Source organism: Mustela erminea, chromosome 16, assembly GCF_009829155.1.
Source record: "Mustela erminea isolate mMusErm1 chromosome 16, mMusErm1.Pri, whole genome shotgun sequence".
Classification (NCBI taxonomy): domain Eukaryota; kingdom Metazoa; phylum Chordata; class Mammalia; order Carnivora; family Mustelidae; genus Mustela; species Mustela erminea.
Window position 1 is genome coordinate 703,441 of NC_045629.1, and position 17,937 is coordinate 721,377.

General features: G+C 39.6%; 1 protein-coding gene and 1 non-coding gene across 5 annotated transcripts in view; both read left to right on the forward strand.

The window, feature by feature from the left end:
* SPIDR (scaffold protein involved in DNA repair) overlaps positions 1-17,937 on the forward strand; it is a 607,809-nt gene that overhangs the window by 505,418 nt on the left and 84,454 nt on the right. The gene's annotated exons all lie outside the window — the stretch shown is intronic.
* LOC116575584 lies at positions 10,491-10,594 on the forward strand. Its single transcript, XR_004279848.1, has one exon. It is a non-coding gene; the product is annotated as a U6 spliceosomal RNA (small nuclear RNA).

Below are 17,937 nucleotides of genomic sequence, written 5' to 3' on the forward strand. Positions count from 1 at the left end.
TAAAAACATAAATATATAAAAAGAAAAAAAGTCAAGGCAAAAGAACCACTTTGATTACAAAGAAAAAGGAAGAACTGTTATCACTATTGGAATGAGAGGTACCTTCATGAAAGATACGGAATTTGAGTTTGATTTTGAAAATGAACATACTTAGACAAGTGGAAGTGACAATATCAGATTAGTTGAGAGGAGCTAATGGGAGCCAAGACTCAGGTGGGGAAATGGTTGTAGGAATTTGATCTTCTTCGACTCACAGACCTGTGTTGAGACATGTAGAAGTCATTAGGATACCTTTGAAGGTCTGTGATTAGTCGAGTGACATGATTAACTTTGTCCCTTTAGAAGGGGTTAGGGAAAAAGGAAGAATGAGGTTAGGAAGCCTGTTGAGCAAAAAAGGTCACAAGCAAAATAAGAAAATGATAACAGGAATGAGAAGGAAGAATGATATTAAAAAGATAGATATGAAGGTAAATGGATAGGCTATAACAACTAGATGTGAAAAAAAGAAAAAGTGCTCTCAGGTTTTGAAACAGTAGCTGAGAATGGTAGGGGCCACATTACACAAAGAGGTAATGCATAGGAGGAATAACAATTTTGGATCAGAAGGTAGAGCTTTGGGAGTCCTCTGCATAATGATGGTAAAGTAATGGAACTAGATGAAAGAAGATACTGGCCAGTGACTTCTGCTCTGTATTGACTGGACCTAAATAAATACAGCAGCAATTTTAGTCTATGTACCTTAGAGAGTATAGATGCATTTGTACAACTCTTTGCCAATGATAGACTCTAAAACTCTAAATCCTCTGTTCTGCAGGGTTGAACTTTTTTTTTCCTTCCCTTCCCTTCCATCCCATTCTCCTACTCCCCTTCACTTCCCACATGCCAAAGAATTAAGTTGACCCTTGCCTCACACCATATGCAAGAGTAAACTCAAAATGGATTATTGACCTAAAAATAAGAACAAAAACTTTATAGCTCTCAGAAAACATAGGACTATAGCTTCATAACCTTATATATTAAGCAGTGGTTTCTTACCTATGACACCAAAAGCATATAAAACAAAAGAAAAATACATAAATGGGATTTTGTCAAAATTAAAAAGTTCTGTTTCAAAAGCCATCACCAAGAAAATAAAAAGACAACCCAGGGAATGGGAGAAATTTTTTGCAAATCCCGTATCTGACAGGAGACTTGTATCCAGAATATATGAAGAACTAATATAACTCAACATAAAAAGATAACCCAAATAAAAAATGGTCAAAGGATATGAATAGACATTTCTCCAAAGAAGATATACAGATGTCCAAGAAGTACATGATGGCCAATATCATTAGTCATTAGGGAAATGCAAACCAAATCCCACAGTGGTATACTACTTCACACCCACTGGTATGGCTATAATAAACACAGCAGACAGTAATAAGTATCAGTGAGTATGTGGAAAAATTGGAACCCTCATACTCAGCTAGTGGAAATGTAAAATGGTGCAGCCACCTTGTAAAACAGTTAGGCAGTTCCTCAAAAGTCAAATATAGAGTGCAAGGGAGGAGCTATATTTAACAAATCAGTTCTGTGTGGTATATTATTTAACCAATGGATTCTGTGTAGGGTGCTTTCCTGAAGTGTCATGTGATTATTGAGGGCCTGGGTGCAGGGTGGAACCATGACAAAATGAATCCAGTTAGAGCCCCCATTAATTTTGATCATTCCATTTTATGTCCATCCTCTTCTGCTTGCTTTTTCATTCCTATACCTCACAACACTAGAGACACTGCCACATACACCACAAGAACATCCCCCAATGAACTTAGTCCCATTGCTCCATTCACTCACAGATGGGAATTCAGGCAACTGTCCACAGAGGTCACAGACAACATACCTATAGTTCTATCACATATATTACCCCATCATGCCTTAAGGAAGACATTTTCTCTTAAGGATTTTCATTTTGATATAGTTTTTTTTAAATCTTGTATTAAGATACCTCCACCTTTTTCTTGGATAAGGACAACACAGGATTGGCCCTTTTTTGTCCATGAAGTTGTTGTTCACAACTTCTCTTGATAGGCCTAGTACAATCTTAGGAACAGGGTTACTGTATGCTGAAGGTCAGACAGTAGCTCTTAACCTAGTCTATCTTAGGTACTTATGGTGTGCATTTTTTATTGGTATATCGTGTTTTATTTGTTCCTGATGTCTTTGGAGTTTTTCTGAGAAATGAATCAGTAATGTAGCATCAACTTAGTAAAATACATTTTAGGCCTTTTTTTTTTAAGATTTTTATCTATTTATTTGACAGACAGAGATCACAAGTAGTCAGAGAGGCAGGCAGAGAGAGAGGGGAGGAAGCAGACTCCCCGCTGAGCAGAGAGCCCGATGCAGGGCTCAGTCCCAGGACCCTGGATCATGACCTGAGCTGAAGGCAGAGGCTTTAACCCACTGAGCCACCCAGGCACCCCACATTTTAAGCCTTTAAAAAAAAAAATGTTAAACATAGGGTTACTATATGACCTAACAATTCCACTCCTACGTATATAGCCAGTTAGAATTGAAAACATATATCCATGTAACTCCTACATAGATGTTCCTAGCACCATTATTTCATAAATGCAGAACAGTGGAAATAAGCCCAAAGTGGAATATTCATCAACAAAAATGAATGATGTACAATGTGAATGAAACTTGAAATCGTTATGCTAAGTGAAAGAAGACAGACACAAAAGGCCACATATTGCATGATTCCATTCATGTGAAGTATCCAAAATAGGCAAATCTGTAGAGACAGAAAGTAGATTAGTCGTCTTCAGGTACTTGTGGGAGGGGAAGATGAGAAGGTTGCTTTAGTAGACTGAGATTTCCTTCTGGGGTGATGAAAATATTCTGGAATAAGATAGTGTTGTTGGTTGTAGAACATTGTGAATATAGTGAATGCTACTGAATTGCTCCTTAAATAGGTTAAAATAACAAATATTATGTGTATTTTGCCACTTATTGCTTTTATCAATGGGGTGAATTTTATGGCATATAAATTATGTCTCAAAGCTGCTATAAAAATAAAAAGCATAATAGCTTACGTTAATCACCAGGGAACTGTGCTGAGGGGAAAAAATTCCAATCCCAAAGATTATATACTAGATGATTCTGTTTTTTATAACATTTTGAAATGGCAGAATTTTAGAAATGAAGGACAGATTAATAACATCTAGATGTTGGGATGGGTGCAGAGATGGTGGGAAGCAGGTTATAAAAGACAGCCTAAGGGAGAGGGAACTGTTCACATTCTTGACCATGGTGCTGGATATGGGATCCTACACAGGCAGTAAAACTTTATAGCGCTGAATACATTCATGAATACATGCACAGTAACAACTAAAATTTGTGAAATCTAAATAAAACTGATGGATTGTGTCAGTGTCATTGTGTCAATGTCAATTGTGATGTTATACCATTATTTGCTAGTAGAAGAGTACACTACTGGGGGAAACTGAACAAAGTGTACATACAAGCTCTATAGCATCTCTTAAAATTGCCTGTGACTCCACAATTACCTCCATAAAAATTGCAACTAATAAAAATGTATAAGAATAACTATATAGCTTTGAAAATTTGTTCTGTGGGCAAACTTCTATTAACATATATAAAATGTATTCTTCTTACTCTTGTCTTGGCCCAGTAATAGTTTTATCTCCACAAGCAATACCCAAAATCAAAGTTTGGAGTGGGCCAAACTTACAACAGATTTTGTTTTGGTTTGACTTGGTTTGATTCAGTAATGCAGGATTTTCCAAAATTAAATAGGATGCCTGAGTGAAGAAAAGGTTTTTCTCAGGTTTTTTGCCTTTAGTTCAGTCACTTTTAGCAAAGAAAGATTGTTATTCCTTCCTGTTCACTGATACTAGAAAGTTTGTATGTCATACTTATACCAAAGAGAAAATATGATTTTTTAATGAATAAAAAACCACATTTCTGTGAAGTAGAAATCATCCTGTTAACATCTCCTCATGTTACAAAGATAAACAACAGGATTAACTGTTTACTCTAGGAGCACAGTCTGGTTGTTTTTCAGGAGAAGAACACAATGTCCTGCTGTATCTGGTTTCCCGTCTGCCGAGTGGGTTGGTGGAGCTGGGGAAAGGCCCTCCACCCACTCAGCCCTCTGCTGTCCTTCCCTCCTGCTTTTCTTCTTCCCTCCCTCTTTTCTGTGATTCTTCCTCCCCCACTGTTCATATCCAAACTCTCTTTTCTTCTCTCCCTTCTCCCTCCCCTTTTTCCTTTTTCTTGCTTTTCCCCTCTCACTTTGTCTTCCAATTTCTTCCATTCCTTCCTTAAAATGGAGGCTTAGTAAGAAATTATAATATGAGAGAGAGAACCTTGTTGATCTTTAGAGGCTGCTTAAGTTGACACTGACCTAGAAGAAAGCAGCCAGACTGACTCTAATTCCGGGAATTCTTGGTGGACTGCTAAGAACTGCTCCCATAACCCGGGTAAACATCCCACATGTTCACGTAATCTCCTCTCTCTGTGTACATGCATAGACACACGCACACACGCACACAAGCCTGTTTCTCTTGTGTTTCTGTGAAACTGAGCCAGTGAGTGAAAGGAAGGGGAAATATGAATATTTTTCAAAAGTTGGGGAGGAACATTTGAAACTTCAAAGAGGAATTAGAGTCTCACTGAAATTCCCTTTACAGATTAACAGTTTTGTTTAACTTATTCCTTGTGCTTTGTTCTTGCTTTTGCAAATTAACAATACATGGATTTTTAGAATTCTTTTAAAGTATTCTTTAATTAGCATGATCTGTCCTTAAGCTGGTAAGAGAAGGAAAAAAAATTCTTAAAGACAAATATTAACTCCATAATGGACTTTTATACTTCCAGCATGATGTGAATGTGATTGAACAGTGAGCTTCTTATCTGTTTTATTTTATGCTGGTGGGAATGTACTGTGGAATGTAGTTTCATTTGGCACCAGTTTTAGTCAGTTCTTCCAACGTGGTCCCAGCCTCACCCTCATGGTTCAGAAACACATAGAATCAAAAGTCCTGCCAAATGACTCCTGGTGGCTAAACAGGAGATTCTTTTTTTTTTTTTTTTTAAAGATTTTATTTATTTATTTGTCAGAGAGAGAGCGAGAGCGAGCACAGGCAGACAGAGTGGAAGGCAGAGTCAGAGGGAGAGGGAGAAGCAGGCTCCCTGCGGAGCAAGGAGCCCGATGTGGGACTCGATCCTAGGATGCTGGGATCATGACCTAAGCCGAAGGCAGCTGCTTAACCAACTGAGCCACCCAGGCGTCCCTAAACAGGAGATTCTTGAACTACTTTTTGACTGCTATCTTATTTTCTGGGCTGGGAGGGGTGGGGTGTGGCTGGCTAGGGGCAGGGGCAAGCTGAAGACTGTGGGTATTTTCATGATTGTTTGTGGCTTCACCCAGAGTAGAGCTTTATTTTACAAACAGAACTGCAGTAGCTGGATGTCAAGGACAGCATCACAAAGTTGGTTTTATGTGGGATAGTGTATCTTTGCACTATTATCAAGCACTTTTCTCCAAGCCCCTTCACCAAGGTGCACATATCTGCTTATAGACTTAGGAGCGTGGCCACCTGATTAGAGAATAATCTTATCCATTAATTGCATTTGTAATAGTAAATTTGCCCAGTGGGTGAAGGAAACCAAGATTTTGAGCACAGATGAAGTGCAAGATTTTAGTAGGTATGAAACAGATTTAAATTAATCTGGATTATACAGGTGCGTAGCCAGGTGCATAGTCACATCCATCAACAGCAGAGCTCAAGGGTCCTGGGTGGTTCAGTGGGTTAAGCATCTACCTTCAGCTCAGGTCATGATCCCAGTCCCACATCAGGCTCCTTGCTCGGCGGAGAGTCTGTTTTCCCTCTCCCTCTGCTTTGCCTCTCCCCTGGTTTGTGCGCTCTCTCTCTTTCTCGCTCTCTCTCTCTCTCTCAAATAAATATATTAATAATATGTAAAACAGAGGGGGGCGGGGAAAGGGGTCAGCTTAGTGGTGGGTATTAAGGAGGGCACATATTGCATGGAGCACTGGGTGTTGTATGTGAACAATGAATCTTGAAACAATGCATCAAAAACTAATCATGTATTTTATGGTGACGAACATAACACAATAAAAAAAATTTTTTAATAATATGTATAACAGCAGAGCTTAAAACAGCCCCTCTTCTGTAGACCTGCTACTCCCCTGCACCACATGCTTAAAATGCTTAAAATCATGAAAATCACATTCTTAAAATCATGAAAATTAGAGGAGGGATCTTACATGGATGAGGGTCTACATTTTAGACATGGGTGAAACATTGATTTTAAATAAGTGGCATTCATTTGCCAGATCTTTATGCCAAGAATTTTGAATGTCAAATTGTCTCACTGAACGAATACAGTTCTTATTCAAACCACTAACATCCTACTTCCAAACTGCAAAGAGAAGACATTTTCTCTTTGCTGTTTGAAGTTAATCACTTCTAAAAATTGCAGTGTCCCTCTCACACTAGGCGTAGGGTATCTACCAACAGTGCTCAGTGCCAGGGGGAGTGTGAAAGGTCACCTGTGGCCTGAGGCCTAGCTTGCACATCACTGGCAGCACAGATTTGGTATTGCTGAATGTACACATCTGCCTTATCCAGTGGGTATTCTAGAGCGAGAAAGCAAAAGGGTATACTCAACTGCTTCCCAAAGTAGAAACTCAATTTTATTAACACTGATCCATCACATAACTTTAAAATGTCAGATCTCCTGGGGCACCTGAGTGGCTCAATTGGTGGACTTTTGGTTTCAGCTTAGGTCATTATCTCAGAGTCGTGAGATCAAGCCCTGATAAGGGTCCATGCTCAGCACAGATCTACTTGTTTTTCTCTCTCTCTCAAATAAATAAATAAAATCTTTTAAAAAATAATAAAATAAAATGTCAGATCTCCTAATCTCCATGTGACTTGGCTAGCAGCTAAGTTCACAGTATTTCAGAGCTTACTAAGGACAGTGCTGGTATCTACTAGTTGTCCTGCTGAGCATGGCCACATGCTGTTACAGTGTCTGCTCAGAGACCTCAGATGCTGTTATATTCTATCTTAGACTGAAATAACTGAAAAGGCCTCTAGAGAACAACCAGAAAATATGTCTCAGTGGTAGTGGCAAGGCTGGAACTCCAGCCCCTCCACTTCACTGCCACCCTGCTTTGAGTAGCATCCTCTACTAACCAATTTGGGTTTCCATGTTTTGTGTTAATTAGCTCCATCCTTGCCTGCTAAATGGCTCAAGTCATTTGACCAGCCTTTGGATTCTGTAACTTCTCTAACCCACATCTGGTCTGCCTGTCCCTGAGGCTGCCTTTATTCTCCACTTCCTCTTACCTCCTTAAGAGAGCTTAGACAAGTATAGACTCTTCCCTGAGCCTTACCTATCATCACTACCTTGTTCTGTCTCCTCCTTGAAATGTTTTCCTAATGCGTGCTGACATGCTGACAGAGGCCAAAGAGGCCAAGAGACAACAGTAGTTGTGTGAGGGTTGGGAATCAAGGGTGGGAGCAGGCTCCACTGACAAGCTAGTGCCTCATCCACGAGTGTTGACCCTGTGCTGCCAGACAACAGTAAATTGGAGTTTTGTATAAAATCTCCTAATGTTTAATATTTGTTAACTAGTTTAAAAATGTGTTAACACTCTATAGGGGCGCCTGGGTGGCTCAGTCAGTTGGGCCTCTGCCTTTGGCTCAGGTCATGGTCTCAGGGTCCTGGGAGCAATACCACTTTGCAACTTCATTATTTCCTATCAGGAATTTGTCATTGATTAGAGGAATGAACTTGTACCTTCTCTATAAGTTTCTGTTCAAACCATACTCCACCCTGTCCTAAGCGTTGTATTTCTGAAAACAAATTTTATCTAACACCTTTTAGTGTCACCCCATTGTTGACTCATTGATGGCAGGAGGTAGGTGTGCAGGCAGACACACATGGCAGTTATTTACAACCTCTGCTGCTCTTTCAGGTTAGCCTCCACATGGCCATCATCATATGGCCTTTACCTCAGCCACTATCAGGCATCACTGTGCCAGCCATGCCCAGCCATGTGACTCCACCAGAATGATGCCTCTCTTTCCTTCCCCCAACCCAGTACTTTCCTCCCATCCCATTTTCTCCTTTTTTTTAAAAATGCTTATCAACATTTTAATTTTTATTATAAATGTAAAACTTGATTTTAAATTAATAATAATGCATTGAAAAAAAGAATAATGCATTGAAATCACCAAATATTAGTCTTTATCATATTATTACTTTCCTAATCTCTCTTTCTTTCTCTCTCTCTTTCTCTCTTTTTCTTTCTTTCTCCATCCCTCTCTCTTATTTTCTAGCCTTCATTCAATTTCCTAAACATGGAAACGCTCTTTCCCATCACAGGATTTTGTATATGCTATATTCTCTGTTTTAAGTCCTTTTCTCTCAAGCTTTTGCATGATTGGCTTGTCCTTCTTCAAGACTCATCTTAGGGGTATCTGGATGGCTCAGTTGGTTAGGCATCTGCCTTCAACTTAGGTCATGATCCCAGGGTCCTGGGCTCAAGCCCCACATCAGGCTCCTTGCTCAGCAAAAAGTCAGGCCTCTCTTTTAGTGTACAGTGAAAAACCCATAATTGCCATTGTTACTAAGACTCTTACAATGTTTATATCATGGCTCTGTAGAGTTCTGTGCCCCACTGCATCTACTGTACTTCTTTTGTCTGACTTGGTAATTTTGTACTTGACTCCTTTATTGTGTTCAAGTAAATCAAGATGTCTTTTAGGAAAAAAAAGGACAACTCACACTTAGGAATGAAAATTGTCCAAATACTCTAAAAACTTATAAGCAATGGCTTAAATAGCCATTATGTTTTCTTACACAGCACAGGCTAAATATCCAGAGGATCATTATTTCTAATGGAAGCACATTGAAGATAAAAATGGAAGACTGGCTTCTGGAATAGCAGGGTGAAGGCACAGTGGACTCTCTCCCTAATAAACATTTTAGCTGGAAAAAGCTTAAAAATGCTAATAATTTAAAGCTTTAGGAAATTTTCCTAAAGGCGTACAGTAAATGGAGAAACATTCCGTCAATAGAATCAAAACAATCCACTAAATTTCAGGAAGAACAAGGAGTCTGTGGCTCCTGAGCCATAACCTACCCACTCCCAACACAATTTGTCTTATGAAGACTATTGTGGGGCACTTACTCCAGGACTACAGCCAAGAAGATGTCCCCTCTCACCCCAGTACAGTTTCACTGTAGAAGATCTCCTAGCCCATGTTGTAGCTCTACCCCAAGTGTGGTAGGCCAAGAATACTAGTCCAGTTGTCCTACCCCAGTTTATCCATAGGCTAGAAGCACCACATCAGAGAGGCAGTCCCAGACCAATGCCACCACCACCAGCCCCAGCACCCACTCTAGAGCAGAGGTGTAACTCCAGGAGAAGAGGATATTGTCTTCAACTCCCAGTACTATGAGTGACTCAGAGGTTCTGCCTGGAGGAAGACAGGTTATAAGGAAGAAGGCTCTAAGGCACTGTGGGAGAGAGCTGACTTTATTTGGAACAGAGTACAATTCCATGCCTAAGGGCATTGTTGAAAATAATAGGGATCTTGGTGAAGAGCAATTCTAAGATTCCCTGAAGCTCTGTGATACTGTATCAACAAGGAAATGGCCAAGCAATCAGAAGTTTAACAGAGAGCATCAAGGGAAAGACACAGCCAAGAAGAATCCTCCTAGTATCACAGTAAAACTTTCAGAGTCAAGAAGGGCGTAGTTGGCTGCACCCACTTAGAGTAAAAATCTAACTTCCAGAGGGTTTTAAGCATAACCTTTCACCAAAAAGTGGCTTGTGCTGACCTAGGGGCATGTGAAAAGATTAAAAAAAAAAAAAAAAAAACGAAAAAAGGGGGGTGGATGGCATCAGATACTGAAGCCTGCAGGAGAAAGTAGTTTGGACAAGTCAGTAGACAACTGAATAAACTGCCATAGAAATAACAATAGGATCAACCCCTGGAGAAGAGGAGGAATCCATATCTAGAGTTGCCACAGTGTAGTATCAAATGTGCTCAGTTGTCAACCAAAAATTACAAGATTGGTGAAGAAACAGGGAAGTGTGACCCATACAGCAGGAAAAAAGGGGCAGGCACATGAAGGGGCCCAGATATTGGACTTAGCAGACAAAAATTCCAAAGCAGCCATTATGAATATGTTCAGAGAATTCAAGGAAACCGTGTTTCAGGAATTAAAGGGTGGTATGATGACAGTGTCTAATCAAATGGAGAATAATGAAAAAACATAATAAAAGAAAACCAAATGGGAATTCTGGAGTTAGAAAGTATAATTAAAATGAAAAATTCACTAGCTAGGCTCAACAGTAGGCTTCAAAGAGAACATGAATCCAGAGTAATTGAGCTTGCACAATCTGAAGGAGAGAAAATTAAAAATAATAATAATAATAATAATGAGTGCTTACTTTGGTATCACTTATACTAAAATTGGAATGGTACAAAAATTAGTATAGCCCCTGCACAAGGATGACATGCAAATTTGTGAAGCATTACATATTTATTTTAATTTTTTTAATTTTTTTATAAACATATATATTTTATCCCCAGGTGTACATGTCTGTGAATCACCAACTTTACACATGTCACAGCACTCACCATAGCACATACCCTCCCCAATGTCCATAACCCCACCCCCCTTCTCCCAACCCCTCTCCCCCCAGGAACCCTCAGGTTTTTTTGTGAGATTAAGAGTCACTTATGGTTTGTCTCCCTCCCAATCCCATCTTGTTTCATTTATTCTTCTCCTACCCACTTAACCCCTCATGTTGCATCTCCACTTGCTCATATCAGGAAGATCATATGATAGTTGTCTTTCTCTGATTGACTTATTTCGATAAGCATGGTACCCTCTAGTTCCATCCAGGTTGTCGCAAATGGCAAGATTTCATTTTTTTTGATGGCTGCATAGTATTCCATTCTGTATATATACCACATCTTCTTTATCCATTCATCTGTTAATGGACATCTAGGTTCTTTCCATAGTTTGGCGATTGTAGACATTGCTGCTATAAACATTAAGGTGCACGTGACCCTTCGGATCACTATGTTTGTATCTTTAGGGTAAATACCCAGTACTGCAATTGCTGGGTCGTAAGGTAGCTCTATTTTCAACTTTTTGAGGAACCTCCATGCTGTTTTCCAGAGTGGTTGCACCAGCTTGCATTCCCACCAACAGTGTAGTAGGGTTCCCCTTTCTCTGCATCCTCGCCAGCATCTGTCATTTCCTGACTTGTTCATTTTAGCCATTCTGACTGGTGTGAGGTGGTCTCTCCTTGTGGTTTTTTTTTTTTAAAGATTTTATTTATTTATTTGACATAGAGAAATCACGAGTAGATGGAGAGGCAGGCAGAGAGAGAGAGAGAGGGAAGCAGGCTCCCCGCCGAGCAGAGAGCCCGATGCGGGACTCGATCCCAGGACCCTGAGATCATGACCTGAGCTGAAGGCAGCAGCTTAACCCACTGAGCCACCCAGGCGCCCCATCTCCTTGTGGTTTTGATTTGTATTTCCCTGATGCCGAGGGATGTGGAGCACTTTTTCATGTGTCTGTTGGCCATCTGGATGTCTTCTTTGCAGAAATGTCTGCTCATGTCTTCTGCCCATTTCTTGATTGGATTATTTGTTCTTTGGGTGCGAGTTTGATAAGTTGTTTATAAATGTTGGACACTAGCCCTTTATCTGATAATGCCATTTGCAGATATCTTCTCCCATTTTGTCAGTTGTCTTTTGGTTTTGTTAAGGGTTTCTGTTGCTGTGCAAAAGCCTTTGATCTTGATAAAATCCCCCAATACTTCGTTTTTGCCCTTGCTTCCCTTGCCTTTGGCGATGTTCCTAAAGATGTCACTGCGGCTGAGGTCGAAGAGGTTGCTGCCTGTGTTCTCCCCAAGGATTTTGATAGATTCCTTTCGCACATTGAGGTCCTTCATCCATTTTGAGTCTATCTTCATGTGTGGTGTAAGGAAATGGTCCAATTTCATTTTTCTGCATGTGGCCATCCAGTTTTCCCAACACCATTTATTGAAGAGACTGTCTTTTTTCCATTGGACATTCATACCTCCTTTGTTGAAGATTAGTTGACCATAGAGTTGAGGGTCTATTTCTGGGCTCTCTATTCTGTTCCATTGATCTATGTGTCTGTTTTTGTGCCAGTACCATGCTGTCTTGATAATGACAGCTTTGTAATAGCGCTTGAAGTCCGGAATTGTGATGCCACCAACTTTGGCTTTCTTTTTCAATATTCCTTTGGCTATTCGAGGTCTTTTCTGGTTCCATATAAATTTTAGGATTATTTGTTCCATTTCTTTGAAAAAAATGGATGGTATTTTGATTGGAATTGCATTAAATGTGTAGATTGCTTTAGGTAGCATAGACATTTTCACAATATTTATTCTTCCAATCCAGGAGCATGGAACATTTTTCCATTTCTTTGTGTCTTCCTCAATTTCTTTCATGAGTACTTTATAGTTTTCTGAGTATAGATTCTTAGCCTCTTTGTTTAGGTTTATTCCTAGGAATCTGATAGTTTTGGGTGGAACTGTAAATGGGATTGACTCCTTGATTTCTCTTTCTTCTGTCTTGTTGTTGGTGTAGAGAAATGCAGCTGATTTCTGTGCATTGATTTTATATCCTGACACTTTACTGAATTCCTGTATAACTTCTAGCAGTTTTGGAGTGGAGTCTTTTTTTGGGGGGGGTTTCCACATATAGTATCATATCATCTGTGAAGAGTGATAGTTTGACTTCTTCTTTGCCAATTTGGATGCCTTTAATTTCCTTTTGTTGTCTGATTGCTGAGGCTAGGACTTCTAGTACGATGTTGAATAGCAGTGGTGATAATGGACATCCCTGCCATGTTCCTGACCTTCGTGGAAAAGCTTTCAGTTTTTCTCCATTGAGAACGATATTTGCAGTGGGTTTTTCATAGATGGCTTTGATGATATTGAGGTATGTGCCCTCTCTCCCTACACTTTGAAGAGTTTTGATCAGGAAGAGATGCTGTACTTTGTCAAATGCTTTTTCAGCATCTATTGAGAGTATCATATGGTTCTTGTTCTTTCTTTTATTAATGTGTTGTATCACATTGATTGATTTGCGGATGTTGAACCAACCTTGCAGCCCTGGAATAAATCCCACTTGGTCGTGGTGAATAATCCTTTTAATGTACTGTTGAATCCTGTTGGCTAGTATTTTGGTGAGAATTTTCGCATCTGTGTTCATCAAGGATATTGGTCTGTAGTTCTTTTTTTTTTGATGGGATCCTTGTCTGGTTTTGGGATCAAGGTGATGCTGGCCTCATAAAATGAGTTTGGAAGTTTTCCTTCCATTTCTATTTTTTGGAACAGTTTCAGGAGAATAGGAATTAGTTCCTCTTTAAATGTTTGGTAGAATTCCCCCCGGGAAGCCGTCTGGCCCTGGGCTTTTGTTTGTTTGGAGATTTTTGATGACTGTTTCAGTCTCCTTACTGGTTATGGGTTTGTTCAGGTTTTCTATTTCTTCCTGTTTCAGTTGTGGTAGTTTATATGTCTCTAGGAATGCATCCATTTCTTCCAGATTGTCAAATTTGTTGGCGTAGAGTTGCTCATAGTATGTTCTTATAATTGTTTGTATTTCTTTGGTGTTAGTTGTGATCTCTCCTCTTTCGTTCATGATTTTTATTTCTTTGGGTCCTTTCTCTTTTCTTTTTGATAAGTCTGGCCAGGGGTTTATCAATTTTATTAATTCTTTCAAAGAGCCAGCTCCTAGTTTCATTGATTTGTTCTATTATTTTTACTTTTTGGTTTCTATTTCATTGATTTCTGCTCTGATCTTTATGATTTCTCTTCTCCTGCTGGGTTTAGGGTTTCTTTCTTGTTCTTCCTCCAGCCCCTTTAGGTGTAGGGTTAGGTTGTGTACCTGAGACCTTTCTTGTTTCTTGAGAAAGGCTTGTACCGCTATATATTTTCCTCTCAGGACTGCCTTTGTTGTGTCCCACAGATTTTGAACCGTTGTGTTTTCATTATCATTTGTTTCCATGAATTTTTTCAATTCTTCTTTAATTTCCTAGTTGACCCATTCATTCTTTAGGAGGATGCTGTTTAGTCTCCATGTATTTGGGTTCTTTCCAAACTTCCTCTTGTGGTTGAGTTCTAGCTTCAGAGCATTGTGGTCTGAAAATATGCAGGGAATGATCCCAATCTTTTGATACCGGTTGAAGCCTGATTTAGGACTGAGGATGTGATCTACTCTGGAGAATGTTCCATGTGCACTAGAGAAGAATGTGTATTCTGTTGCTTTGGGATGAAATGTTCTGAATATATCTGTGATGTCCATCTGGTCCAGTGTGTCATTTAAGGCCTTTATTTCCTTGTTGATCTTCTGCTTGGATGATCTGTCCATTTCAGTGAGGGGAGTGTTAAAGTCCCCTGCTATTATTGTATTATTGTTGATGTGTTTCTTTGATTTTGTTATTAATTGGTTTATATAGTTGGCTGCTCCCACGTTGGGGGCATAGATATTTAAAATTGTTAGATCTTCCTGTTGGACAGACCCTTTGAGTATGATATAGTGTCCTACCTCATCTCTTATTATAGTCTTTGGCTTAAAATCTAATTGATCTAAGGATTGCCACTCCTGCTTTCTTCTGATGTCCATTAGCATGGTAAATTCTTTTCCACCCCCTCACTTTAAATCTGGAAGTGTCTTCGGGCTTAAAATGAGTTTCTTGGAGGCAACATATAGATGGGTTTTGTTCTTTTATCCATTCTGATACCCTGTGTCTTTTGACAGGGGCATTTAGCCCATTCACATTCAGGGTAACTATTGAGAGATATGAATTTAGTGCGATTGTATTGCCTGCAAGGTGACTGTTACTGTATATGGTCTCTGTTCCTTTCTGATCTACCACTTGTAGGCTCTCTCTTTGCTTAGAGGACCCCTTTCAATATTTCCTGTAGAGCTGGTTTGTTGTTTGCAAATTCTTTCAGTTTTTGTTTGTCCTGGAAGCTTTTAATCTCTCCTTCTATTTTCAATGATAGCCTAGCTGGATATAGTTTAGTGCTCTGAATATATCATGCCAGCTGTTTCTGGCCTGCCAGGTCTCTGTGGATAAGTCTGCTGCCAATCTAATATTTTTACCATTGTATGTTACAGACTTCTTTTCCCGGGCTGCTTTCAGGATTTTCTCTTTGTCACTAAGACTTGTAAATTTTACTATTAGGTGACAGGGTGTGGACCTATTCTTATTGATTTTTGAGGAGGGTTCTCTGCACCTCCTGGATTTTGATGCTTGTTCCCTTTGCCATATTGGGGAAATTCTCTCCAATAATTCTCTCCAATATACCTTCTGCTCCCCTCTCTCTTTCTTCTTCTTCTGAAGTCCCAATTATTCTAATGCTGTTTCGTCTTATGGTGTCACTTATCTCTCGAATTCTCCCCTCGTGGTCCAGTAGCTGTTTGTCCCTCTTTTGCTCAGCTTCTTTATTCTCTGTCATTTGGTCTTCTATATCTCTAATTCTTTCTTCTGCCTCATTTGCCCTAGCAGTGAGAGCCTCCATTTTTGATTGCACCTCATTAATAGCTTTTTTTATTTCAACTTCGTTAGATTTTAGTTCTTTTATTTCTCCAGGAAGGGCTTTTATATCTCCCGAGAGGGTTTCTCTAATATCTTCCATGCCTTTTTTGAGCCCGGCTAGAACCTTGAGAATTGTCATTCTGAACTCTAGATCTGACATATTACCAATGTCTGTATTGATTAGGTCCCTAGCCTTCAGAACTGCCTCTTGTTCTTTTTTTTTGTGGTGAATTTTCCCGCCTTGTCATTTTGTCCAGATAAGAGTATATGAAGGAGCAAATTAAATACTAAAAGGGTGGCAACAACCCCAGGAAAATATGCTTTAACCAAATCAGACGAGATCCCAAATCGTGAGGGGGGAGAAAGGGGATAAAAAGAGGTTCAGAAATAAATAAAAGAAACAAAAAAAAGAGAATTAAAAAAAGAAAACGAATAAATAAAAAATATAAAAAAAGAAAATATATATAAATATATATATTAGATAAACTAGTTAAAAAACGTTAAAAAAAGAAAAGGGTAAAAGTTTAAAAAATTTAGCAGAAGAAGAACGAAAAAAAATTGTAAAAGAAAAAAAAATTAAATTTACTGCAAAACTAAAGAATCATGGGGAGAAAGCCATGAGTTCCATGCTTTGCTTTCTCCTCCTTTGGAATTCCGTGCTCTCCTTGGTTTTGAAACTGCACTCCTTGGTAGGTATATTTGATCCTGGCTGGATTTCTTGTTGATCTTCTGGGGGAGGGGCCTGTTATAGTGATTCTCAAGTATCTTTGCCCCAGGCGGAATTGCACCACCCTTACCAGGGTCCAGGCTGAGTAATCCGCTCGGGTTCGTTTTCGGGAGCTTTTGTTCCCTGAGCCCTTTCCATAGAGTTCTGGAGGATGGGAATGGAAATGGCGCCCTCCCGGTCTCCAGCCCGGAGGAGCCGAGAGCTCGGGGCCCCACTCCTCAGTGCACCCTCAGAGAACAGCACCCATTTGCTCCTGTCTCCCTGGCCTCTGGCTGTGCTCTGAGCTCACCCAGGCTGCGACCGGTTCAAGGTAACCCCAAGCTGAGAGCTCACTCTTCGGCTCTGTCTCTTTAGCCGGCTTCCCCGTTCTAATACCTGCAAGCTCTGCTACGCTCAGACACCCCCGATCCTTCTGTGACCCTGCGGGACCTGAGGCCACGCTGACCCCGCGTGGCTTCACCCCTTGGATTCACTTCTCCGCCAGTCCTGCCTTTCAGGAAGTGGTTGATTTTCTGTTTCTAGAATTGCTGTTCTCCTTCTCTTCAATCTCCCCTTGGATTTGGAGGTGTTTGCAATCTTTAGATGAGCTATCTAGCTGATCTCCTGCTACCTGAAGTAGTCTCAGCCTGCTACTTCTCCACCATCTTGACTCCTCTGAAGCATTACATATTTTGAAGACTTTCATCAGATTTAAAATTCTTCACTAAAAGCATATGGTAATTTCAATAGAATGTTAAAACTTAATCTCAAATTTACTACCACAGAGTATCTTAGAGATTAAAAGTATTTGTGAAGACTTTTAAATAACTCTATCTTTATGTAGGATTAGGGCACACCAAAATAAATCATTTCTGTATTATTATAGAAATCTCCCAAATTGCAAATATCTTAAGGAGGAAAACAAAAGAATGAAGAAGATGAAACAGAACCTCACAGAAATGTGGGACAACATTAAGTGCACCAATATACATGTAATGGGTGTGCCAGAAAGTCAAGGGAGTTGGGAGGAGGGCAGAAAAAATATCAGAAGGGAAAAAATGCAGAAGAAATAGTGACTGGAACATTTCAAATTTGACCGGTGAACTTTACTCATCTGAGAAGTTCAAGAACTTTAAGTAGAATAAACCTAAGGAATTCATACCCAGATAAAACATCATCAAAACGTTGAAAACCAAAGATAAAGAGAAAACCTCGAAAGCAAGAAGTGAAAATGACTCCTCATATAATAAGAGAACCCAGTGAAATAAGAACAGACCTCTCATTAGACATAATGGAGGCCTGAGGCAATGGGACAATATTAAAAATTTCAAAAGAAACAAATAACTTGCATTACACTTTCTTTTTGGGCTTTAAATCCTGAGGTTAAGTCAAGAGGATTGGACATTAATTGTTTTATCTTAGACAACTCATCCCCTCATTTTTGATAAAACCAAAGGCTCCAGTTGTTCATTTTGAAGTAGTCTAGCTTTTTACTCGTTTGATCCAGACCTAATTATAAACCACAGAACCCTAATTTTTAAATAATTTTTTTTCATTCACAGAGTCATTAGAAATAAGTTTGTAGGGGCACC